This window comes from Lucilia sericata, unplaced genomic scaffold (assembly GCF_015586225.1).
Source record: "Lucilia sericata isolate MDLA Ls3-8-SP2 unplaced genomic scaffold, ASM1558622v1 Contig000324F_arrow, whole genome shotgun sequence".
Taxonomy (NCBI): domain Eukaryota; kingdom Metazoa; phylum Arthropoda; class Insecta; order Diptera; family Calliphoridae; genus Lucilia; species Lucilia sericata.
This window is the reverse complement of record NW_023994347.1, coordinates 291,682-319,421: the sequence shown is the minus strand read 5'-3', so window position 1 is coordinate 319,421 and position 27,740 is coordinate 291,682. Positions and strand designations below refer to the sequence as shown.

Sequence of the window (27,740 nt, the reverse complement as noted above, 5' to 3'; positions counted from 1 at the left end):
ATGTATAAAAAACGATTCACTTCTTAGTTTCAATTTTATTAGAATAAACAAACACATGCGCACTCCATAAATGAATTAAACAAAAAATTTTTTAAAGTTTGGAACAATTTTAATTTAAAAAAAGTTAATAAATACTTTAGTAAAATCGTAAAATGAAAAATTTCATAAAAAGACGGTAAATACCACTCTAATAAACATGTGGGTATATTCAAATATTAACTTACACATTCACAACTACATCTGGCCATTATGTCAAAGAAAAAATCGTCTGGTAGCATTTAGCGAAATATCCTCGTGTATTTGGCAAGTTGACAAAACAGTTGTATATGCCGTAAACATAACAGTCGCAATATGCCGCATTAATACAACGACCAACTACGACGTGGATTTAAACGCGTTTTTGGCAATTTACGAACTCAAGGAAGAAAAAAGTCATGAGAAAGAATATATAAAATACTAGAAATAACGTGTCTTAATAAATATTTATTTATTATGTTAAAAACAAATAATATCTGAAGTGCTATTGTAAATTTGAAAAGAAAATAATAGTAATAATAATATACATTATATGTATGCTTCTCTAAACGTGTATAGAGTAAATTGTGTTAAATATATATATATATATATATATATGTAATATAATTTAATAATACATACATAGTTTATGTGCAAATTATTATGTTAAAAAGGATACTAAAATTATCCAAGGAAGAACAGCTGTAAGTGCAATGGCAATGGGAAAAACCCTGTTACCCAAAGAGTGAAGGGAAATTCTAAGAACATTAATTGTTATATATAAGCCAGACTAATATGGATTTGCAGATAACAAAAGTCCTGATAACTAAATAAAATATCATACTAACTTGATGTGTTAAAATTTATAATTTCAATCTCTATAGAAAAAATAAGTATATGAAAAAAAAAAACAATTATAAGTAGACAACGTTATGTTTCAATAGTAATGGGTTTTAATACATATGTATGTATGTATGTATGTATGTATGTATGTATGTATGTATGTATGTATGTATGTATGTATGTATGTATGTATGTATGTATGTATGTATGTATGTATGTATGTATGTATGTATGTATGTATGTATGTATGTGTATGTATGTATGTATGTATGTATGTATGTATGTATGTATGTATGTATGTATGTATGTATGTATGTATGTATGTATGTATGTATGTATGTATGTGCATGTATGCATGTATGTATGTATGAATGTATGAATATGTGCGCAGTACGTGTACATATAGTTGTATGTATATCTGTATGTGTTCACCCCCATAACAAAATCACTATACATACACATCTACATATGTGTGTTTATTTATATGTATGTAGATATATTAACTTATATATACATACATATGTGTATTAGGGTGTCCAGTGGGCCACTTTTTAGGAAGAATTCCTCTACAACGATGCGTTTCAATTAGGGTATTCAAACGATTAATCGTCGATCGGTTAATCGATTAATTTTTGACGATTAATCGTTCGAAGAAATTCAAATTGCCAAATTCCAAATAACGAATAAACCGAACAATTTCTATCAATTAACCGATTAAGAAAAAAATACTATGTAACAGTAAAATTGCTGTATATTTTATACAAAATTCAATATTTTTATAATATATTTGCTTCCTCTATTAATTCTTTAATATTTTTCCATAATGAAGAAAATTTAGTTGATGATTTAATAAAAATACTTCAGAAACATTTTAGGAATTTGTTCTGATTTACCTACTTCTAGAATGTGTTCATAAAGAACAGATTCTTGAAAAGCAATCTTGGAAATGCCCTTTACTTCTACAATCGGTTTTTTAACAATTTCTAATAAGTTTTTTAGCAATAATTATACACTAATTCAATGGAACGTATGATTTCTGGAACTCGTTGAAAAATCTCAAAAACATAAAATTAATTAACTTAATTTCTTTATATAGGAAAGAATTACAGATGAAAAGAAATAATTTTGAATAATTGAGAAAGAACTTAATTAAAAACAAATAAGAAAGTATAGTCGGGCGTGACCGACCATATGATACCCTACACCAGTTATGAATATTAAATGTGATTTATTTTTCATAATAAAGCATTTATCTTCAATATTACCTTGTTCCGATACATGTACGCAATTTATGGATGAAAAACTAATTTTCTGAAAGAGGCTTTATATGGGGGGCTAGGGGCAAGTATGAACCAAGTCCGATAAAGTTTTTTGGATATATTTATATTTATATTCCTTCTATACACACCTTAAAGTATACCAATCGGCTTAGAATCGTTTTCAGGCTGGTTGTCCATGTAAACCTTGTGCGCAAGGTACAGGTCGCAATTTTCAAGATAAAATTTGGCTCAAGGACGAAGCCTATTGAAAATGGTTAAAATCGGTCCATTATTTCACCTAGCCCCCATACAACAGAACCCCCGGAAAAGGGCTTCTGAGCTCATAATTATGTTAAATATACCTGTATATCGATAAAAAGGGGCACAACTAAGTTCTATACAAGTCTTGCTGTTCTCGCCAAATTCCATAAAGATCGGGCCTCATTTAACCCTAGTTCCCATACAAAGTTCCTTAAGAAAATTACTTCAATGCCCAAAATTAACTTATAAACACAAATATCGCGATGAAATTCAGCACAAATAAATATTATATAAATATAAATACATTCACAAAACTTTATCGGGTTTGGTCCATATTTGCCCCTAGCCCCCATATAAAGCGTCTTTCAGAAAATTAGTTTTTCATCCATAAATTGCTTAAATGTATCGGAACAAGGTAATATTGAAGATAAATGCTTTATTATGAAAAATAAATCATATTTAATATGCATAACTGGTGTAGGGTATCATATGGTCGGTCACGTCCGACTATACTTTTTACTTGTTATATAATATTTATTTGTGCTGAATTCCATCGCGATATTTGTGTTTATAAGTTAATCTTGGACATTCAAGTAATTTTCTGAAGGGGCCTTTGTAAGGGAGCTATGATCAAATGAGGCCCGTCCTTGGGCCAAAAAAAGTGTGTGTGCCAAATTTCTTGAAAATTGCGACCTGTACCTTGCGAACAAGGTTTACATGGGCAGTCAGACGGACGGACATAGCTTAATCGACTCAGAAAATGATTCTTTGCCGATTAGTATACTTTAAGGTGGGTATAGGACGAATATTTTAGTATGTTACAAACATCAGCACAAACCCAATATAACCTCCCCACTAAAGTGGTGTAGGGTATAAACATTTTTTGAATTATCCGATTTTTGAATTATCCGATTATTAACCGGCTAACATGAAATCTCAAATAATTATTTGTCAAATAAACCGAATAAGTGAAAACCCCGAATTATTGAATACCCTAGTTTCAATGTACGATATACGAGAAAAATAAAAAACAATTGTTTTGAAATGGTCCTCAGTTCCCTATCTATAATTGATAATCTTGAAATTGGGTGTCAAAAATTCAGTAATTTTTAGCTTATCGCGGGAAAAACAATTAAAATTTTGTAAGTGTATTTCTGGTCCCCAAACGACTTTTATTGTATTATAAAGGGCATATAAATTAAAACAAAGACCAACAATGCGAAACTATTTTTTAAATATTTTTCTGTATGAGCTAAAGTTACGACATTTCGATAAAAAGCGAAAATAATATACCAAAAATATTCTACAAAAATTTTAAAATTATTTTTCCGTAATCAGCTCAACGTAACGGAATTTTTGAGACCCATTTCGAAAAAATCTAAAATATTTTATTTTTTAAAAATTATACTGAGGTCAGGATTTTCAATCGCTGGTAGGGAACTGAGGACCATTCAAAAAAAAAAAAAATTTATTTTTCTCGTGTTCAGTACATTAATACGCATCTATTGAATGGTATTCCTACATGAAATTCTTAAAAATGCTGTTCCTCGGGACTAATATGTATGTATGTATATAAAATATGTATATGAAACCGTCATAAAATGACTTGTTAACTTTTCTTTTCATCTATCTTCTAACGTTTCCAGACTTTTTGACTGCGAAGTTTTGAGTTCCATTTCTAACATCAATAGCAGTCTGGGTACATACAATTTGATGAATTTTATAAAACCGGATAATAAATATTAACAAATGTTTTTTTAGTTCTCTTAATAAAATGTGTTCTTAAATATTAAATTTCGTTTGGCAAATATTTTATTTTTCAAAAATTTCACGTATTACGTGAATATTTTTAGCATATTTTTACATATAGTCTATGATATTTTTATACGTAAAATGTTATGAATTTTTTTTAGGAAAATTTTGTTATATTTTTCACTTTCTTGTTAAGCTACCCTAATGCCCTAATATGAATTTACTCATCCCCATTCAGAAATTACAGTTGCAAATTTTGTGATGATATAAGTTCCACATTTATTTCATAGATTTTAAAATGAAACTTCGTTGAATATTCTTAAGAAATTGTTTAGTTTAATTAGAAGATTCTTATGGACGGACGAACATACTGTAGGTTAGAGCTTCATATGGACAACTTTGTTGCGCATAGTATAAGGCGCACCGCTATCTCAGTAAAATTTTGATAAACAATTCTTAAATGTCGTCGAAATTAGTTCCAAAAATTCGCTAAGTTATTGCAGGAAAAAATAATTGCATAACATTTTTAGAGTGTTTTTGGTCCAGAAAATTACTTTTAGCGAATTTCGAGGACATTTATCTTTAATTTTTAAAATGAAGTTACAGTTTTCTTAATTATTAGTTTTTATTAATTACTAGCTATACCCAGTATGTATAAATAAAAATCCCACTTAACGATTTTGAAGATCCTTACCACAATAGTTTTCCAGATTTATAATATGTTACATATGAGAGATGTCATACAAATTATTGCAAGTTCGCCAGTTTCTATCTATCGCCAATTTCTAATTATTTATAAAAAAATTTATAAATAATTTTTTGTTTAATTCATATATGTTGTTCCAAGCCACCGCCCGTTATGCTCTAAATGTTCACATGAATTTTATAGTTCTTCATATAAAATTTGAAGATTCTAGCTCTAATAGTTTCTCAGATATACGTATTTTTCCATTTGATTCAGACCCCCCAGATGAAAGTCCGAAATGTTCAGATGAATACTAAACTAATTTGTGCAAAATTTTATAAATCAAGTTCTATTAGTTTCCCAGATAAACGAAATTTTATATTTAATGCATATGGGAGGTGCCAAGTTCCCCATTGAAAGTCCGCCCGTTATGCTCTAAATGTTCACATGAATTTCAAAGTTCTTCATGTTAAATTTAAAGATTTTAGCTCCAATAGTTTCTCAGATATACGAATTTTTCTATTTGATTCAGACCCCCCAGATGAAAGTCCGCTTTTTTTCCTCCAAAATGTTCAGATGAATATTTAAGTTTTTCGTGAAAAATTTGAAGAATTTAGTTCCATTAGTTTTCCAAATAAACGAATTTTTGTCTTTAATTAATATGGGAGGTGCCGCTCCCCTCAAGGGTAGTCCACAAATTTATTATTGGTTCAGCCGTTTAGTAGTCTATATCGTTCAAACATACAAACATATAAACATACAAACAAACACACATTCATTTTTATATATATATACATAGATAGAAGATACATAGATAGATTATTATTAGGAATACAAGTATGTACAGTAGTTTCCGCTTAATTGCCTCCCGCATTATTCATTTACCCGCTTATTTGGTCCGGAATAAATGCAATAAATAAATCTCATAAATGAGTTGGTTTAATTGCGCTAGCCTTTTAATGGACTTATAAATTAGTCGAAATATAAAAATGGCGCAAAGAAATATTATTTGTTCAGAATGCCGCTTGTCACAATAAATAATACTTTCTAAAACATTGAGATGCAGTTTTCTGTTCTAGGCATGCTTTAAGGGTTATTTCGACAAAATTTTCTATGTAAACTAGGCTTGCCAGACGTACTGTTTTCAGCAGTACGCGTACTTCTTTTTAGTAATTGTACTTTTAACTGCATAACCCCTAAAGAAGTACGCAAATGTACTTCTTTTTAGTATTTAACCATAATTTTATAGATGTAATCATGACCATATACAAATATTCTATAGAATCGCTAATTAAGGACTTCAGAGATACATAGTTTGAAAGTGGATTCACTAAGCTCAGAGAGGCAAATTCAACTATAAGAGGTTTCGATGCATTTGTCATGCATAAAATAGTGCGTTTATTCAAAATGCTTTAAAGTTGTTAAATTGTGATTAAGATATCACTGTATTGAAAGTTTTTAATGAATTTTCGGCATAAAAAAGACTGCAAATGTGAAGGACATGTTTGAATGTTAAAATGTAATGCATAATGCTCCGTCGTGTAGGTACCTATTCGATAGCTTTATCCAGTCCCACTGTGGGACGATTTTTAAAAAACTATACTGCCATTCTTATTTTTCGTAGCAGGGTGGCAAATTTTTCGGAAATTAGGTATCTGAGGATGTTTGAAGAATGACAAATTTGAATAACAGAGTAAAAGTTGTAACGTTTTTGTAACAGTTAGAGATAGAGAATTTTTATATTTTACTGGACATTTTTTCTCCATAAAAAGATATCAAACATATGTTCACATCAAATGGTTAATATTTGAAAATGTAAACAAACCAAACGAAACTAAAATTTAGGGAATTTTACACTTTTTAAAGAAAATATATAAATTAATAGCACACTAATATTAAAAAAATGATTTATAATTGGATTAATTTTATTGTCATAAATTAGTTTTATATAAGTTTTTTTGTGAAAAATCATAGCAACCATTATAGCGTTTTTAGAACAATTTAATTTATTTTTTTTAATAAACAATTGTACTTCTTTTATTCAATTGTACTGCTTTTTTAACTACGATGCACAGTGGTATAGGAAAAAATAAAGAGGGAAATAATTCGGTAACTTCCAAACGGTTAATCCGATTTTGATGAAATTTGGTATGCACAAATAGGAGGTGTTGTCGAGTTTAGGTTTTGAATTTGGACCTTATAGGCCAACCAGGGGCCCGGCGGGGGGTCCTCAAATTAGGACACCTCGGCTATGTTAAATTTCTAAAACGATCCTATTTCTTCATTTGAGTTCCGATTTAAAAAAAATTTCGTATATATAATCTCCTCATCGAGCACTATAAAAAATAATTCTTTCACTGCTTGATATATAAACTTGTTGTTAAGCGAATAAAAAAAATGACGAAAATAGGGAATATTTGGACCCGGTATTATCAAAAAAACTAAAGTAAGGACGGTAAAAATTTTAAAATTTTAATATTCAAATGCGAATATCTCCTAAACTATAAGAGAAATTTTTTTTAAATCGGAACTCAAATGAAGAAATAGGATCGTTTTAAAAATTTAACATAGCCGAGGTGTCCTAATTTGAGGACCCCCCGCCGGGCCCCTGGTTGGCCTATAAGGTCCAAATTCAAAACCTAAACTCGACAACACCTCCTATTTGTGCATACCAAATTTTATCAAAATCGGATTAACCGTTTAGAAGTTACCGAATTATTTCCCTCTTTTTTTTTCCTATACCACTGTGCGATGTACGATTTTCGTTGATTTCAAATCTGGCAAGCCTAACGTAAACAAACTTTTGCAGTAGAACACTAAAGAAAAACAAGTAAGAGTGCTATATTCGGCTGTGCCGAATCTTATATACCCTTCACCATAGTGTATTTAAAAACAAGTAAGAAATTATAGTCGGGCGAGGCCGACCATATAATACCCTACACCTTTGACAAAAATATAATGTGATTTAGTTGCCATAATAAAGCATTTAAGTTGAATTGTACCTTGCCTTAGATATATGTACATACTTAAGCCGTTTATTGTTGAATAAAATTGTAGACATTTAAGTGAAATTTTGATGGGGGCTTTTCATAGGAGCTAGGGTCATATGAGAACCTATTATTATGTCTTGTATACAACTTGGTTTTTGCAGCTTTTTGTCAAGATATGAGTATATTAAACATAATTATGAATTTAAAAGCCCTATTCGGCGGATTCAGTTGTATGGGGGCTAGGTGAAATAATGGACCGATGTAAGCCATTTTCAACAGGCTTCGTCTACGGTACCATAAGAGATCATGTGCCAAATTTCATTGAATTATCTCCAAAATTGCGACCTGTAGTTTGATTACAAGGATTACAAGCCCTATTGGGGGGTTCAGTTGTATGGGGGCTAGGTGAAATAATGGGCCGATCTTAACCATTTTCAATAGGCTTCGTCCCTGCGACAATAGAAGATCATGTACCACATTTCATTGAATTATCTTAAAAATTTCGACCTGTAGTTTGATAACAAGGTTTACATGGACGGACGGACAGACGGACGGACATAGCTAAATCGACTCAGAAAATGATTCTGAGCCGATTGGTATACTTTAAGGTTTATTGTGCGTTACAAACATCAGCACAATCCCAATATACCCTCCCCACTAAAGTGGTGTAGGTAATATCAATTTTATAAAATTTAAATTTATTTCATTTTCCCGACTATATCATTATTATAGCAATAGCAAAACAAAATAAACAACAACAGCAACGCTAAGCGAAATAAACACACAAAAAACAAAATACACAAGGCTGAAAACCCAACAGACATCCAAACATACGAAACGAAATACACAAAAAAACAAAAACAAAATACACACCGCAATGGAACTAACAGACATCCAAACATACGAAACTGAATACACCAAGAAACAAAAACAAAATATACACAAGGCAATGAAACACACAGCCATCCAAACATACGAAACTGAATACACCAAGAAACAAAAACAACAATCACATAGCAATGAAACACACAGCCATTCAAACATACGATACGAAATAATCAGAAAAACAAAATACACAACGCAATGAATAAGCAGTGTTGTTGTTGTTTATTTTTTATGAAATTTTCAGAGGTTGTCTCGGATTTTTGCTTATATCTCCGTTGTTTATGGACGGATTTTGCTGATTTTAAATCAGCATGTCTGATAGAATTATTGAAGATTTGGATCCCGAAGATATCTGGGGTCTTCAGAAAACTGATTTCAACAGACAGACAGACAGACGGACATGGCTTAATCGACTCCGCTATCTATAAGGATTCAGAATATACATATATACTTTATGGGGTCGGAAAATGATATTTTGGAAATTACAAGCGGAATGACAAACTTATATACATACCCTTCTCACGAAGGTGAAGGGTATAACAAGTTTATTTTTTCAACTGAGTCTACCGAACTGGTAACTTTCCACCAAAAAATAATTGATGTCATACTTTACAAACGACATCTTAATCACATCTAAAAATGCGATTACATAATTTTCGCTTTTATAAACCAAATATTTCCTTACAAATAAAATCCAGTTAAAAGTGAGGAAAGAGATGTAAAAAAGTCACTACGAATAACAAATTAGAAGTACATAAGCGTTTCATTGAAAGAATGTGGTTTATTTTTTACATCCAAATATCGGATTTTTACTGCTTCTAAAAATAAGATTAGATGTAGTTCAAAGTTGCAAAAAATTAACAACGTCTCTCCAATGACACGCTAATGTAAAATTCATAGGTTTTTCACCCGAATTTGAAGCACTTCGGGTTACTAGTTGTGAAGAAAATACTACATCTTTTTCCACACTTTTTTTGCTGGGTTATTAAGTTAATTTGTATACGCTTCACCATTGTTATGCGATTAATAATTAAAAGAACGTAATTTTAAAACAATAAAAAAACACGGCTTGATGAGGTGTAATTGTCAAATGCGCTTTATTAATTCAAAATTGTTTCTTATATACTAATTTACATATTGATTTATGTTTGTTAACTAAAGTCGGTTTTGCCTACTAAGCATAAGTGTGTATTGTTTCCGTTCTTAAATTGGGTATAAAACAAACTTATGTGGATTTTTGCAATTTATTAAAAAACAATAATTTCACAATTTTAATAATTGTTGAAAAGCAATTTTAAATAAAATAATTATTAGGAAAAATGTCTGTAAATAAATTTGGTAACAAATTTATTTATAAAAATAAAATGTAATGCAAAAAATAAAAAGTTGCAATGTAAGTAGTTATTTATATTACATATGTTGGCTCGTGTTAGGGGAATAATTGGAGACATTATAACACCCCCACCGTTAGCTTGAGGCTCCCACGAAACATTAAATATTTGTTTTGGTCTTAACATATATATATAATTATTAAGATAATAATGCATAAAATAATTATTATATCAATACTAAAACTTATAGTTTTTGTTTTCTTATCATGATACAGTATATTGTTTAGGTTTTCTTCATACTTTATTTGTTTAAGATATATTGTTTCTAGCTTCAAATCATTAATAGTTACATTTTCATTACTTCTAATTTTCGTTATAATGTGTGGAAGGATTATTTTATCTTTGATTCTTAAATTAACATTATTAAAATTTTTGTTTTTAGTTATTATATTACAATTCTCAAATTTTATCAAAAAGGTTCCTTTTATTTGTAGTTTATTGTTGTTATTACAGTTATGGTTAACATTTTGTTCATAATTTTTAAATATTAATAATCCTGGAAGTATTTCTGTTACATCTTCGTTTTCAAAATTTTTCATTGAACAATTTGCCTCTTTAAATTCTAAAATATTCTGTATACACTTATTTTCAATTCTAATCAAATTTTTCTCCAAATTATCTTTAAAAATAGATTGATAAATATTCTTGTTATGATCAATAAGTACTGTATATGTTTCTAAAGCTAGTGTTTTATTTTTAGGATCTGGAATCAGTTCGAAAGTTATTTTGCTAAGTGTGTTCTGTGAATATAATGGTATCTTAAAAATTAATAATATATTTCCATCATGTAATGCAACGGAAGTTTTTATATTAACGTAACTGTAGTCTATTATAAGGTCCATTTCTTTTGGGGTCAAAATGTCTGTCGGAATAATTCCTAATTTACTTGAAAATACCACTTGTCCTATGTCGTCGATATGATTACGTAAAAGTGCTATATCATTATTAATTTGGTAAATGTGTTGCATGAACAATATTTCGTCCTCTAATGTTGCTATTTTATTTTGAAAAATGTTCTTAAATTGGTTTAAGTATTTTCCCACGTGAATTTGTTGTATGTTGATATGGTCTGTTATATTTTTGATCTGATCCGAAAAGAAGTTATTTATTTGAGTCAAGTTATGTATAGTGTTGGTTAAGAGCCCATTATTTTCATAAAGTTGTTTTAATGAATAATTTATATGTTCCTCGTCTTCGCTATCCATTGTTCCTGTTATAATTTTCAAACCTTTTCCTAACAAATTAACTAGTCCTCGCTTTCTTCTAAATTGTGGGCTTAAGTTAGCAATTTTGGCTTTAAGTATCGCAAAGTTTTTGTCAACAGTGTCCAGTAGTGTTTTTGTATCTGTCGTGGTTGTTTTAAGTATCGCTACATTGTCAGCAATTAATCTAAGGGTTTCCTCATACATGGTAACATTAATAATGTGTATTATCTTAGAATATGTTTCTATTGGTCTAATTTCATCCAGTTTGATTGGCATATATCCATTATTGTATGTCAAGTCTTGAATATCTAAGTATTGTGCATTAGTTGTCATGATTAGTGTAAGTATTATGATCCAAGTCGTCATCTGAAAATAAATTATTTTGTAGATATTATGGTTGGGTTATTTCTGTCTTGATATTTTTTTCTAGGTTTAACATGGGTTTTGTAATATTTGTGTCCAGTTTTTACAGTTTGTAAGTGGTCGTTATCTATCTTATTTGCGTTAACTTTCCTATATTTTGTGTGGTTCTTACCACCTCTTATCTCCTTAATATAATTTGTTCCGTCTTCTAATTCTATATCTTTTCTAGATTCATTCAATTTCTGTATATATTTCTCCTTTTTCTGGTTTATTAGGTCGTGAATTTCCTTATATTTGTCTTCATGTATTTTACCATTTAGGAAATCAATCGGCTTAATACCTGTAGTGCTGTGTATTGTATTATTGTAGAACCCTATTATCCTTGTCATTTTGTCTTCCCTAGTTTCGTCTTTATTTCTGCTATCGTGTCTTAGTAACCGTATGTGTTCATTAATGGTATTGTGTAGTCGTTCGATATCTGCGTTTGATGTGTGATTACTGTTAGAGGTATAATGGATTTCTATGTTTTCGTCCTTTAAGAACTGTTGCATTGGTATAGCCTTGAATCCGAGTTCATTGTCTACTATAATTTTGTTTATTTTTCCGTATGTGTTAATTATTTGTAATAATTTAGGATTTGAACTCTGTCCAATTCCTTCCATTTATCTGGAATGCTAGTGCGAATTTAGAAAATTTGTCAATTGCTGTCATAAAAAGTTTCTTCTCTAAAGTGTAAAATACGTCTATGTGTATAATTTCGCGAGGCTTAGATGGAGTTTCCGTAATTTTATATGGTATTTTGGAGGTTTCCTATCATATTTTTCCAGGTTACATATTTCACAGTTGTTTATGAACTGCGTAATTCTTTCTTTCAAATGTGGGTTGTATATGCGAGTTATCAATTCTTTATATACTGCTTGAATACCTCGGTGGTTTTTATCAAGATGTTCCCTTTTTATTTTCTCCGTAAGTAGTTCTTCATTCTCCACGTCCTCTGTAAGGATGAAACATCTTATGATCCTAAAATTTTGATTATTTGCGAATAATTCGTCAAACGTTGTTTTGAAAATTGGATAAAACTCTTCTTCAATTAAAATAGCATTTAACTTTGATGGATTAAAAGTGATTTTTGAGTAATGTAATAGCGGTCTCACTGTCCAGTTCCTTCATATAAATATGTTTTCTTCTATTTCCAAAAATTGTTTTGTTTCTAATCCTTAGTGATCCTGATGTTGCCTTTGTTATAATAACCTGATTTTTAAATATGTTGATTGGTGATGATGTTTCCCTTATTGTTACATTACTGGATTCTAACGCATTTATGCTCACAGATTCTGGTTCAATCCTAGATAAGGCATCGGCATTGCCATTTTTAGTTCCCTTCTTGTATTTTATTTCATAGTCAAATTCCGATAATTTTAATCTCCATCTTACAAGTTTGGAGTTGGGTTCTTTTATTGAAAAAAGCCAAGTTAACGGCTTATGATCTTGTTTCTATAAGAAATTTGCGTCCGAAAAGATATGGCCTAAAATATTTTGTAGCCCATACAATGGCCAATAATTCTTTTTATATTGTGCTATAATTTATTTCATGTTTGTTGAGAGTACGACTAGCGAAACATATTGGGTGGTTGTCCTGTGAAAGAATAGCTCCTAGTGCATAGTTACTGGCATCAGTAGTGAGCGTGAATGTTTTTGTAAAGTCAGGATATGCTAGTATTGGGTCATTAATTAGTAAAGTTTTAAGGGTATTGAAGCTTTTCTCATATTCAGGGTCATTCAAGTTAAGTTTTGTGTCTTTTTTCAAATATTTCGTCATGGGTTTCGCGATTAATGAATAATCTTTGATAAATTTCCTGTAATAGCCAGTAAGGCCAAGAAATTGTTTAATTTGTTTAGTATTTTTTGGAATAGGGAAATTTTTTACGCACTCAACTTTCTTTGGGTTTGTCTTAATCCCTTCTGGCGTTATTATATGACCTAAGAAATCTGTTTCTTTCTTAAGAAATTCAGATTTATCTAATTGGATTTTCAAGTTTGCATCCTTTAAACGGTCAAAAATAAGTTTAATAGAATTCATATGCTCCTGCAGTGATGTGGAAAATATGATTATATCGTCTAAGTAAACTAGACAGATTTTATTGATGTATTCTCTAAGAACATTATTCATTAATCTTTGGAATGTTGCTGGAGCTATCTTCAGTCCAAAAGGCATTCTCAAAAATTCATAATGTCCTCCTTCTACATTGAAGGCAGTTTTATGAATATCCTCTTCATCAATTTCTATTTGATGAAATCCTTTTGCAAGGTCTAAAGTTGTAAAATACTTGCATCTTCCCAGTTTTTCTAGAATTTCATCTATATTAGGTATTGGGTACTTATCATCGATAGTTACCTCATTCAGTTTGCGGTAATCAACGACAAGTCGCCATTTTGTTTTTCCACTTGCATCTGACTTTTTGGGTACAATCCAAATAGGTGCAGAGTAAGGAGAGTTACTGTGCCTAATTATGTTGTTGTCGAGCATTTCCTTGATTTGCTTTTCTACTTCATTCTTATGAATATATGGATACCTGTATGATTTGCCAAATATAGGAACGTTGTTTGTCGTCCTGATCTTGTGTTTTATAGCAGATGTAAATGAAAGTCCGTCATTTTCTTGGTAGAAAAGATCATGGTACTTATTTATCATTGCTAACAATTGTAATTTTTCTTCAGCATTTAGGTGTTCTACTCGAATCTGATCATTAATAGATCTAAAATCTGACGCAAAATGAATTTCCATTTCCAAGGTTTCCGTTTTTGTTATTCCACTTTCATTTAATTCCCTAATATAATTCTCGTCGTCCTTATTATATTGGGTTTCCTGTTCATCTTCGCTTTTAACAAGAAGAGGTAATGTGTTTCCTCCTATATTTATCGTATTTGTCTCATAACAAATTTTAGCTTTCAATGGTCTAAGTAAATCGTTTCCTATAAGTCCGTCATAATATTCATGAAATTTAGTTATATAAAATTCCATTGTGTCAATTCCTCTACCGAATTCCTTAAAAATAGGGATTTTTGCTTTTTCATTAATATTTATTTGGTGTTGCAATGTTTTTATAGGGATAGGGTGAACTTTCTGTATCCATTTAGGATGACATATATTTGGATTCAGAATTGAATTAGTTGCACCTGTATCTATAATTAGTTTGAGGTGTCCTAATTTAGTTTCCACTTTTATGTATGGTAGTTCCTCAAGGCAGAAAATCGAAAATTTTCACCTTGAGGATGATTGCGATTAATTGGTGTCTCAATGTTATTTACGTCCATGGGTTCAGGTCTAGGGAAATAGTTGTCACGTTGTATATTTTGTCTGTCCTGTTGTCTGAAAGGATTCCAGTTATTTTGTTGTTGATTTTGTCCGTTATGATTAGAGTTCCGATAGTCTCTTCTTTCCCAATTATTTGAGATATTTTGAATGTCATTCCGATAGTGATTTCGAGGGTTTGGTTGATTATATGAAAAGTGTGGTTGCGTGTTTCGATTGTTAAAAATCTTTGTATTATTAGAATTGTTGTTACCAATTTGTCGGTATGTTTGTCGATTTTTATGTCCTATTTTGTTCGGTGGTTTTCCATAGCTGGGAAATATTTCGTTTGTTGATGTGACGTACGCATAGCCAGCTTGGAATAGTATTTCCATTGCTACTTCAAGGGTCTGGGGGTTCCTACATGTTAGAATTGTACGCATAGGTTCGGGAATCTTTTCCTTAAACACATTTAAGGCAGTTTTCATGTTATTTCTGGCACATTCATTTGCCGCTGGTCCGGAACCGATTGTCATAATTGTTTTATTGTTAAGACTTCTAAGTCTTTGTTTTATTTCATTATAAAATTCTACACTGTTAGTTTTGAAGGTTGTACCTTTTAGTTTATCGAACAGTTCCTCAAGTCCACATCTGTCCCCGAAATTATTATATAGTACGGTCTTTATATCTGTCCATGATTGTACTTGGCAATTGATCTCTATAACTTCTCTTGCCTTTCCAGTAAGTCTGCTTTTAATTATATCTGAGAAAAGTAATTGTGAAGGTTCGTCGTAAACAGTAAGTATGGGATAGACCCTATCTATCAAGTTAATAAAGGTTTGTAAATCACGATAATCACCGCTAAATTCCGGAATTTGGTTTAAATATTTTAATGGGTCAATCCTAACTGAAGGTTTTTGATTTTCTTCTGTCATTATGAATAAATTTTTCAAACTTTTCTAAAATGAGTCTCCTATTTACCCTTACTATATTCTTATTGGTCTTCCTGATTTTTTCTTATTCCTTAGATATTTATTCCGTGATTTTATCTCAATAAGTGTTAACTGTCTTAAGAGTCCTCTTAAACTGTCCCTATCTTTTTCATTTACAATGTACAATTCAATGAGAAATTCGATTTCCTTTTCGAATTCCTCTATCACATTCATTTAAATAATTTTCTTATATTAATTAGATATTTTAATTTCTTCTTAGGAACTAGTCTTACTTTTTAAATGGTGATAAGTTGATCCTCTTGGTTGTCTGTTTATGTTGGTTCCTTCTTTATTCCGCCTATGCAATGTTGTAAGCTGATTGTTGATTTGAGCCTTCCTTCACTATTAAGCTTTCCTTTGGGTTCTAGTTTTTTTTTTAATATTATTTAATTTCACTGTTCAATTTACTTGTTTTTTTTCACGTTTATATATATTTCTTTTTCAGTTTTGTCAATTCTATTTAATTTTTTTTCACAAGCTTTTTTTTTCACGTTTATAATTACATATATTTTTTTTTTCAGTTCAGTTATTTTTTTTTTAATTTATTCCTGGTTGTAGTAAAAATGTTAAACCTTTTTTATCTACAAAGTCCTGAGGAAATTTTTTATTAGTTTTATAATTTTAAATTTTAATTATTTTCAATTCTATTCAATTTTTTCACATTTATAATTATCAATTTAATTTTTCACTATCTTTTTTTTTTATTATTATTTATTCCTCCCGGTTGTAGCAGAAAATATTCAGTTTTCTTTTTACAAAGTCCTTGGGATTACAAAATTGTTCTTTTTCTTAAATTTCACTTAAAAATTATAGGACATAATTAAAAGTATCCAGCTTTTGAATTAGTCCTTTTTTTTCGACTACTTTGTCGCTTATTCTGGAGGGTCCCGTGGGAATCGCATAATATTTTATTTTTTTTTATTGTTTTCCTTTTCGCGATTAAACGTTTAACGTATATAAGATCTTTTGTACTTATATCGCGAATCCTACCGACTGCGCCAATTAAAAGAACGTAATTTAAAACAGTAAAAAAAACACGGCTTGATGAGGTGTAATTATCAAATGCGCTTTATTAATTCAAAATTGTTTCTTATATACTAATTTACATATTGATTTATGTTTGTTAACTAAAGTCGGTTTTGCCTACTAAGCATAAGTGTGTTCTGTTTCCGTTCTTAAATTGGGTATAAAACAAACTTATGTGGATTTTTGCAATTTATTAAAAAACAATAATTTCACAATTTTAATAATTGTTGAAAAGCAATTTTAAATAAAATAATTATTAGGAAAAATGTCTGTAAATAAATTTGGTAACAAATTTATTTATAAAAATAAAATGTAATGCAAAAAATAAAAAGTTGCAATGTAAGTAGTTATTTATATTATGTTGGCTCGTGTTAGGGGAATAATTGGAGACATTATAACAATTAATCTGTCTCCGCCTATGTATATTGGTCAATTTTGAAAATAACTGGAAAATGATGGTAGTTCATAAATTTCCCATAGCCCACAAAGATCTTCTCGGAAATGTGCTTTAATAATAAAGTGCCTTATATATTCAACAATTCTAATAACACATACTGTAAATTGTGAAAATCAGACCACAATTACCCCTTACCACATACAAGGTCACTCTTGGTAAATATGTTTTATGTTCATAATTGTATTAATACTAGTATCGCAGAAATGTATGTGTCGATGTTTGATAGTCAAACTCTGTAGAATTCGGTCCATAATTGACCCATGCTCCCATAGGGGAAATCGTTAATTATAATGAGGATTTGTTTTACTAAATTAAGTGAGAATGTGCCCATAATTGACCTAAACGCCCATATACAACTACAAAATTATAGCTAGTGCAGGGTATAAATAGTTTTTATTTAATTTCTATACCAATATTATTTCATTGTTTAATTGATTAATGGACGTAATTAAACAAGTGTCCTTACATTACGTCGATGAATCAATTAACAGAGTATCGGGTAAATGAATTCTCCGATAATTGCACTAAAAAGTGGAACATTTCAAAAAATCAATTAAGCGAAAAGAACTGTATTCCTAAACAAGTAACAGTGTTATATTAAGTTTTTTTCTGTTGTATAGGGGCTAGGTGAAATAATGGACCGATTTTTACCATTTTCAATAGGCATCGTCCATAGGCCTATTGGTATACTTTAAGATGGGTATAGGACGAATATTTTTGTATGTTACAAACATCAGCACAAACCCAATATACCCTCCCCACTAAAGTGGTGTAGGGTATAAATTTCACAACCAAAAATTTTTGCGTTACGCATCAATCAATGATTTAAATTCGAGTTTGCTATTCTCAGTTATAGTTCTAGAGAAGCTTTAGAGAACATATACACCTTCTTTAGAACTACATCTTTTTCCAGCGATTTATGATTCAAATTGTTGAGATTGAGATCAATTTTTGGAAACCGTCAATTTTAAAATTTCTTACAATAAATTCGAGATATTTCTTACAATAAATTCGAGATATTTCTTACAATAAATTCGAGATATTTTTCCACTGGTTTGAAGTAGTTGTTTTTAAAAGCTGGACTAGTATCTAATGTAAATATTTGTAACAATGGAAATATTGAAAGAAATGTTTTAATAGGAACTTTTTAATCACAACATTTTTTGACAGAACTGTTTCGAGAATTAATGGCGATATTATTAGTTGCAATGTCGCAGTTCCAGAATCTGGTTGTTTACTTCCGATCAAAAAAATTCAAAAAAATTTATTGAATAAGCATTTCTAATTCCGTATTAAAATCATCCCATACTAAGCTTAAAATATTATTTATGTGTTTAGAGTGCTATATTCGGCTGAGCCGAATCTTAAATACCCTCCACCAGCTATTTTTATATTAATAGTTTTTTAGTTGATCAAATATTTGTAGAAATAAGTTTTCTCATGTCTTAAATAGAAAAACAACAAGATTTAAACAGCTTAAATCTGTTACAATTCCAAAATTTGTTGAACATTACAAACTCCATTTTCTTTTATATTTTTATAGCGCCCTTAGATATGCTTTAACGATATTTAATAATGTGCACGTATGCATGTGTGTGAAAGATTTAAGGATTTCCAAAATACATATATATAATTTTGTTCTACACAAATTGTTTTTAGGGGCAGGACCTAGTATGGGAGATATGACCAATTATAGACCGATCGTAAAATATTCTTTAAGCAAAATTTCTGTACATAAAAACTATATTTCAGTCAAATTTTGTATCTATATCGTAATTTAGTAATAAGTAATGTGTGTTCAAGTGATTTTCTGAAGGGACACTTGCATGGGACCGACCGCACCCATGTTATAGACCGATCATGAAAAAATCTTGAAATAGAATTTTTGTATACCAAACTAATATTTGTGCCAAATTTTGTATCAATAGCTTTATTTGGTAATGAGTAATGTGCGTTTAAGGGATTTTCGTAAAAGGACCTTGTGTGGGAGCTAGGGCCAATTATGTATATAAAGACAAAATTTCAAAATTCTGTATCTATATCATTATTTGGCAATGAATATTGTGCATTTAAGTGATTTTCGGGAGGTGACCTTGTATGGGAGCTGTGACCAATTATGGACCGATCGGAAAAAACTTCCATACTAATATTTCTGTATATGTGAGGAATACTTGTATCATATTTTATATGAATATCTTAATTTAGTAATGAGTTATGTGCGTTTAAGTGATTTTCGGAAGGACTGATCGGAAAAAAATTCATAGTAATATTTCTATATGTGAGAGCTATACTTGCACCAAACTTTATATGGATATTTTAATTTAGTAATGAGTTATGTGTGTTTAAGTGATTTTCGGGAGGGGACCTTGTATGGGAGCTATGTCCAATTATGGACCGATCCAGAAAATGTTTTCTCCCAATGAATTCTATTGACATAAGATTTTAAGTTGTAAAATTTTGTGAAGATATCAACATTCTAACGGAATTTATTAACAAAAAACTCATTTTCCGGGAATATGTACTTTTGTATGGGAGGTATATGAAATTATAGACCGATTCTGGCAATTTTCAGCAGGAATCAATATCTTGTGTAGAAACGAATGTATGATGACTTTCATGAAATTATCTTGCATAGTTTTCGAGAAAATTACATCAGAATGTGTAAAAAATGCTTATTTTTTCGGAGTTGTTTTAACGGACAGACGGGCATAGCTAAATCGACTCAGAATTTCATAAGGACCCAGAATATATATACTTTGTTGGGTCTCAGATGAATATTTCTTGGTGTTACACACGGAATGACAAAGTTATATATACCCTCTATGACCACTGATGGTGGTGGAGGGTATAAAAACCTTATTTTTGTTAGCACTTTTTCTAGCATTTTTATACCCTTCACCTTCGTGAGAAGGGTATATATAAGTTTGTCATTCCGTTTGTAATTTCTATAATATAATTTTCCTACCCCATAAAGTATATATACTCTGGATCCTTATAGGTAGCGGAGTTGATTAAGCTATGTGCGTCTGTCTGTCTGTCAGTCTGTGTGTTTGGTGAAATCAGTTTTTAGAGGACCCCAGATATCGGCGAGATCCGAATCTTCAATAATTCTGTTAGACATCCTTTCGAGAAGATCGCTATTTAAAATTAGCAAAATCGGTCCATAAATACCGGAGATATGAGCAAAAATCCGGGACAACCTCTGAAAATTTCATAAAAAAGACAATTTTTTTCATGCTTTGATGTAAGCAACAACAACACTGCTTATTCATTGAGTATTTCATTTCATATGTTTGGATGGCTGTGTGTTTTATTGCCTTGTGTATATTGTTTTTGTTTCTTGGTGTATTCAGTTTCGTGTTTGGATGTCTGTCGGTTTTATTGCGTTGTTTATTTTGTTTATTTTTTCTGTATTGCGTTTCGTATGTTTGGATGCCTGTGTGTTTCATTGCCTTGTGTATATTTGTTCAATTCACAATCGATGTTGTAGCGTTGTATGCGTTGTATGTCAGCAGCTGCTACAATAGTCATAACAATGTTGTTGGTATTTTCTATGCAAAAGCTCTATACAACTCCTACGACAATTTTTCATATGTTTTTCGAATGTTGTAAGAAAGTTTAGTGTTGCCAAATGTTTATTTCAACATATAGACAAAAAATTCAAACGATTTTAGCATAAAAAACGATAAAGTGGTAACACTGAAATCAAAAACAAACAGCTGTTTACCAAAACAAAAGAGCTAAAATTTAATTAAAAACTGTTTATTTATTAGTTTAAAATGTGGAATAAAGAAAATAAAAGAATTGAAAATTCAAAGAAATTAATTTGGTTTATTTCGCATGTTTAATTAATTTAATATTTTGTGATTTTTTTTATCTTTTGACATTGTTCATTGAGAACATAAACTTATGACTTGCTGCAAAGATCTGTTCACAATCACTGTTACTACACTTTAATAGGTACAATATACAACTTGATTGTGAATTGAACAATTGTTTTTGTTTCTTGGTACATTCAGTTTCGTATGTTTGGATGTTTGTTGGTTTTCGTTCCGTCCCAACAAACCAAGCCATAATCAAAATATAACTACATTTTAAAATAAACTTATAATAAAGAATTTTCTACAACATTTCATAAGGATACTTATGATAGGTTTATTTTAATGGAAATTATAAATACTTTTAAAATAATGCTTAAAAAACGCTTCGTATAGCAACAATATTTGCAATAATACTTGCTGTACACTTAGTTAGGATAACAAGTTTTACAAATGTGATTGTAAAAGACTAATGATCGCAATAGTTTTGTAATTGTTTTCCTATAAGATATCCCGTTATTTTATTGCGTGTTTTTCTTATTATTATTCTTCTTCATTTCAGTCTTCTTGTTTAGTTTGGCAAAGGCAGTGTTTTTAAGTGTTTAAGAGTGTAATTTTATAAAATAAAGTAATATAAAATTTGTGTTTAAAAATGGTAATTTAATTAATATATAAAAAATGCCACATAATAAAACAATGTGCTTTTTTATTTTATAGATGCCGCTTTTTCTATAGGATTGAGGGAGGACGAGTTCATAAAAAGTATAAACAAGTCTTTTCCATTTACCAATAATAGACTAATACGTAAAATATATATAGAAAAGTGCAAAATTGTAGAAAGTATAATTGAAAAATATCAGTAAAGTAATGAAAAATAAAAATATGTATGAAACAAAAAAAAAAAATATTGCTTTAATTGAATTAACAAGCTTATAAAAATGTTACGAAAATAAGCTTACTTCAATCATGTTTCAAAAACTATTTTTCAGTAAGCTTATTTCATAATTGCGATTCTAAGCTTGTTGTAAACTGCAACTAGGAATATTATCACAAGGGTTCAATTTTCTTGATAAAATAATTGTTAACAAGCATTTTACAATAATTATCATAATAGTTTTGCAAACCTAACGCTTATGGTAGTAAGTTTGTTATAAACGAATTTTAAAGCTTTTTGGTTTGTTGGGGTATGTTTCATTGTCTTGCGTATATTGTTTTTGTTTCTTGGTGTATTCAGTTTCGTATGTTTGGATGCTGTTGGTTTTGTTGGCCTTGTTTATTTTGTTTTTTGTGTGGTTATATCGTTTAGCGTTGTTGTTGTTCATTTGTTTCGCTATTGCTATAATAATGATATACAAGCAAATCCCGGTATAACGAATGATATAATGTCAGGCCCTTTCGTTTAATCGAAAAATTCGTTATATCGGAATTATTTCTTCTAGTAACTTTCTTTATTTAATGGACAAAAAACCATTCAAATTAATGTATGAAATTATTACTTCAAATTTTATTTCAAATAACTCGAAATAATTTATTTTGCTGTAAAATTGTATTAATTCAATGTATCCGGTTTAATCTTTATTCAAGCTAAAGTTTTCATTACATTCACATCTAACAAATATAGGCTTTTTAAATTATAGTGTATTGCATTTTGTTCGATAGGTGTGATATACAGAATAACTAAATTTAGGAATATGAACGACTTCTTTCATTTTACATTATATTCTAATTGCTCAATCAAGTTTTTGACATTAACAATATCAATATGAAGTCAAAAGCTGGATTTTTTTAGTTATTTTTTCTCTTTATTCGTTATATCGAGTAAAAAAACTTCTTAAACGTTCGCTATATAAGGTAGTTACTGTTAAAAATTTGGCTGTTCGTTATATCGGATTTTCGTTAAAGTGAGATTCGTTATACCGGGATTTGCCTGTATATTTATTAAATACACTATGGCGAATATAGTACTCTTACTTGTTTTCTTTATTTTTAGCACTCTCTAGCATTTTTTTTTCAAAACAATCTAGCACTTTTCGCAATTAGGTTTTGGCAACACTTGTCATAGTAAACATAAGTACAAATATTCTGAGTCCTTATTAGATTCTATATCCGTCAGTCTAACTCTCCTTCAATGAAAGAGGATTTTGAAAATGGTCGTTTCGTTTTTTTTCCTTTTATTTATCTCAATAATTTTACCGCATAGAAATCCATACTTCAAAACTTATATAAATATTTGAATCAGCTTTTACTCAATCTAAATTTTATATTCATTGGACTCACCTTTGCCCCGTTAAACTTGGGTCTCAAATGTATAAATATTTTTTGTATTTTACGATATTATACAACTTGCCAAAAAAGACCGTCGAAGCCCAATGATTATATATTTATCTCTTAAAGACCCGCCGAAATAGGGCTTTTTCAATAAAAAATATTTAATTTGGAGAAATTTATTACTAAATCCTATTATAACAGAAAAAATATATGTATATTTGGTACATATTTTCAAACTATATATCTAGATTCAGAGACACCAAATCCACATAAAAACAAGTAAGATAGTATAGTCGGGCGTGGCCGACCATATGATACCCTACACCAGTTATGAATATTAAATGTGATTTATTTTTCATAATACAGTATTTATCTTCAAAATAACCTTGTTTCGGATACATTTAAGCAATTTATGGACGAAAAAATCATTTTCAGAAAGAGGGTTTAAATGGGGGCAAGGGACAAACATGGACCTATCAGAATACAATTTTGTGATTGGATTTATATTTATATAATATTTATTTGTGCCGAAATTCATCGCAATATTTTTGTTTATATGTGAATTTTGGACAATCAAGTCATTTTTTGAAGGGCACTTTGTATGGGAGCTAGGGTCAAATGTGGCCCGATCTTTATGAAATTTGGCAAGGTCATCAAGGATTGTATAGAACTTATTTGTGCCGCTTTTTATCGAGATATAGGTACATATAACATAATTATGAGCTCAAAGGCCCATTTCGGGGGCTTCTGTTGTATGGAGGCCAGGTGAGATAATGGGCCGATTGTAAACATTTTTAAGAGGTTTCGTCCTTGGGCCAAAAAGGTGCGTGTACGAAATTTCATCCAATTACATTTAAAATTGCGACCTGTACCTAAAGTGGTGTTGGGGAATTACAACGGAAACTTTGTTAAAAAACATGTTTTTTAATTATATAGTTTCATATATCTAGACCCTCTTATAACTTCGAAAATATGTAAAACAGATCTTTTTAAAGATTTTCTTTGGATTCAGAGACATTAATTACATAAAAAAATGTTGTCCATTTAGATTTCAATTTGGAACCAGTGTGGAAGTGTGTTAAATTCACACATCACCCATAAATGTGCAGGTATAATTTCGTGTACGTGAGAGTCGGAATACTTATTATACTTTCTCCAGTAATGTGGAATTTTGTCGTAAATAAAATCCTTCTTATTCAATGAAATTCTTCCCACAGGTAAGACAGACTCAAATTTTCAACTCTATCGGTCAAGACTTGGAGGGGGCCATAGTTGGACATTTTTTTTCCCTGTAGAGTGTTGTGCGGTCCACTGGCCAATCTACCACAAATGGGTGTGTTCTTGAAGAAAAACGTATGTTACGTATCGGGAACAAGTCCCTAATTTCAGAAGAACACATTCCATTGTAGTATCGATAGAACAGTGAAATACGCCCCACGTTGCGACGGTGCTCCAGTGAATCAATAGATTTGGATACCCTACTGTCACCGATAAGTACCTTCGCCCTCTCATGTACTCGGTCGAGTAGCTCCAAAATAGACTTCGAAGCTCCGGCCCATATATGAGAGTTGTATGCCATTTTCGGTCGGATATAAGTGGTGGAAATAGTAAGAAGATATGATGGAGTGAAGTATGTCTTACACCGGTGTAAAAAAACCGAGACACTTGAATGCTTCTTTCGACACTTGAAAAATGTGTTCAGTCCAGCGGACATCGCACTGAATTTTCATGCCCAGAACATCAAGAGTTTCTGATTCCTTAATATTTACACCACCCCTATATATATATAGATGGAACAACAACAGCGTTTACGTGTTAAAAACAACATTGAATCTTGCGGTCGTTAAAATCGACTCTGTTAAAACGATCCCATTCAGAGATTTTTATCAAGTCGTGATTAAGCGATTCATTCATATTGCGCCTCATTGCCCCAATCTCTAGGCTTGGCCTATAATTGAATGAATATGAATGGCAGATATTGCTGTCATCCGCAAAAGAGTCTATAGAGTTGGAAGTTTGACATAGAATGTCATTTATGAAGATAAGAAATAGGGTTGGGGAAAAAACGGAGGCTTGCGGTACACCTGAATTAATCTTGAAATCGTTTGATGAGATCCCATCTATAACAACTCGTATAGTACGATCTCTGAGAAAGCTCGAAATAAATCGAGAGAAGATATTACCTACAACAAATGCAATTAGTTTTGATACACTCTATCAAACGACTTGGAAATATCTAGAGCCACCACTTTACTTTCGTCAAAATGGTGCACTCAGAGGAAAAATATGGTTCGCATGGGTAGGACAACTATTCTATATTTTGTTGTCATAACCAAACAATTGTTATTTTTATTGAATTTCATCAATATTTTAGTTACTGTAAACATTTATATATTTATGGCAATTACAAGTTTGAGAATGATTCACTGAAATATAATTATTTTTACAACAAATAAATAATGATAATTATGTAAACCAGTCAAGAGCAGAATTGCGATTCGAATGCTCGCGTGTTTAGGCCTCACACAATAAGCTTGCGTTTTTTGTTGTGTCTGTGTTTAAGTGAAATGAAAACTTGTTTTTTGTTGCGAAATTTTTTAATGCATGTTATGTTCTCTTTTAATACACATTGCAAAATGTTTGATGTTAATTGGGAATATTGTTTTTTTTATAAAAAACTATGGATGGTCAAAATTAATTGTTTAATTATAAAAAACATTAAAAATAATGAAAGAGAATTATAAATTTTTATAGATAATATTCATTATTTATAAAAATATTTAGTTTTTCATGAAATTACATTTTATTTTTCCACGCTTTATTGAAAAAAATTATTGAAATAATTTATTAATGTATGTTTATGTACATTAAACGTGTATTTGCACGCAAAATATTTTATTTTGTATATGAACAACTTTTTACAGTGTTCTAATACTAAATGTTGACTTGAATATGGTTCTCTGCTGCTTAATAATACACACAATAAATACTTGATAGTATGTGTCTGCCCACCACTGATGTAAACATATTATATTATTTAGAACCATTTAAAATTTCAAATAACCATTAAATGGTAAGTTTTTACATGTTTACCCATACAATGTTTAAGATAGAATTACTTTACTATTAAAAATATTTTGGTATCGCCATATTTATATCAGCTCTGTGGCTTATCTGTTCTAGATCGGATTAAATAAAGAGCTTAACAAATGAAGTGGTAAAACAAGTGCGTGACAAAAATGTGTAAATGATGGTAAAATATCTAAAGTTTTGGTCTAATTTTTAAATTAAAAACGATGTTTAATAAAGTTTTATGTTTCTTAAAGGGGTATTGATAGAAGATATTTTTGAACTAAAATAAATAAAAAATCCACTTAATTATACTTCAGAAGAATAAATAATTTAACTCATTTACACATATTTGGCGAGTAGTACTAAAGTAACATCTTTATTATAAATTAACTTTTTTAGAGCAAACATTGTAGTATTTAGTATCTTCTCTTTGGGTCAACGATAGTTTCAACACTGAAAGGCATAATCTCAATCAGTTTGCAACACGCTTCTTGCGTTATGAACATCCATACTTCATGGCAGCTCTCTCAGAGTTCTGTTGTATTTTTACAAGGGTGTTCGTAATTGTAAACCACATTTTACCATAAATTCTCAATCGGTTTTAGCTCTGGCGACTGTAGGGGCCAATATAGTTATAAAATTTGAACACTTTATTGAAAAATCTAGTGTTTTTAGCCTTATATTTCGGGTCATTATCGAGTTGCATCATAGTATTCTCACGGTTTTGCCCCCAATTATTAAAAATATTCCGATAAAATGGCTTCATAATATCAGTAGACATTATTTCATTCATGATACCATTGATTTTTTACATTTTCCGTACGTCTTCTGATGAAAAATATTCCTAAAATAAAAGATTTCCATCTCTAAATTTCATAATGGGCACTATGTCGCGGTTTTTTAATGATGCATTTGGTTTTCTATATACATGCTTTGGCCAATAAGGTCCAAGAATATTATTTTTTGGCTCATCTGTCCTTATAACATTTATCATATCGTTAAACGTCCTGTCCTGAAACATTTTAGAGAATTCTAATAGAAGAGTTTTGAGCTTTCTGTGAAAAGAGGCTTCATAGTCCTTTCTCTAGCATGGATAGAATTGATGGATGATATAAAATTTATGGAATCATGAATGTTGAAATTTCTATTGATAATATCAAGTCATT

The 27,740-nt window shown here is 30.2% G+C and overlaps 1 protein-coding gene across 1 annotated transcript in view; it reads left to right on the top strand.

Moving 5' to 3' along the window:
• Positions 1-334: 334 nt before the first annotated feature.
• LOC119603668 overlaps positions 335-27,740 on the top strand; it is a 175,857-nt gene continuing 148,451 nt past the window's right edge. The window contains exon 1 of the mRNA XM_037955782.1: positions 335-719. The gene's annotated coding sequence lies outside the window, so the exon portion shown is untranslated. The remainder of the gene's footprint in view (positions 720-27,740) is intronic.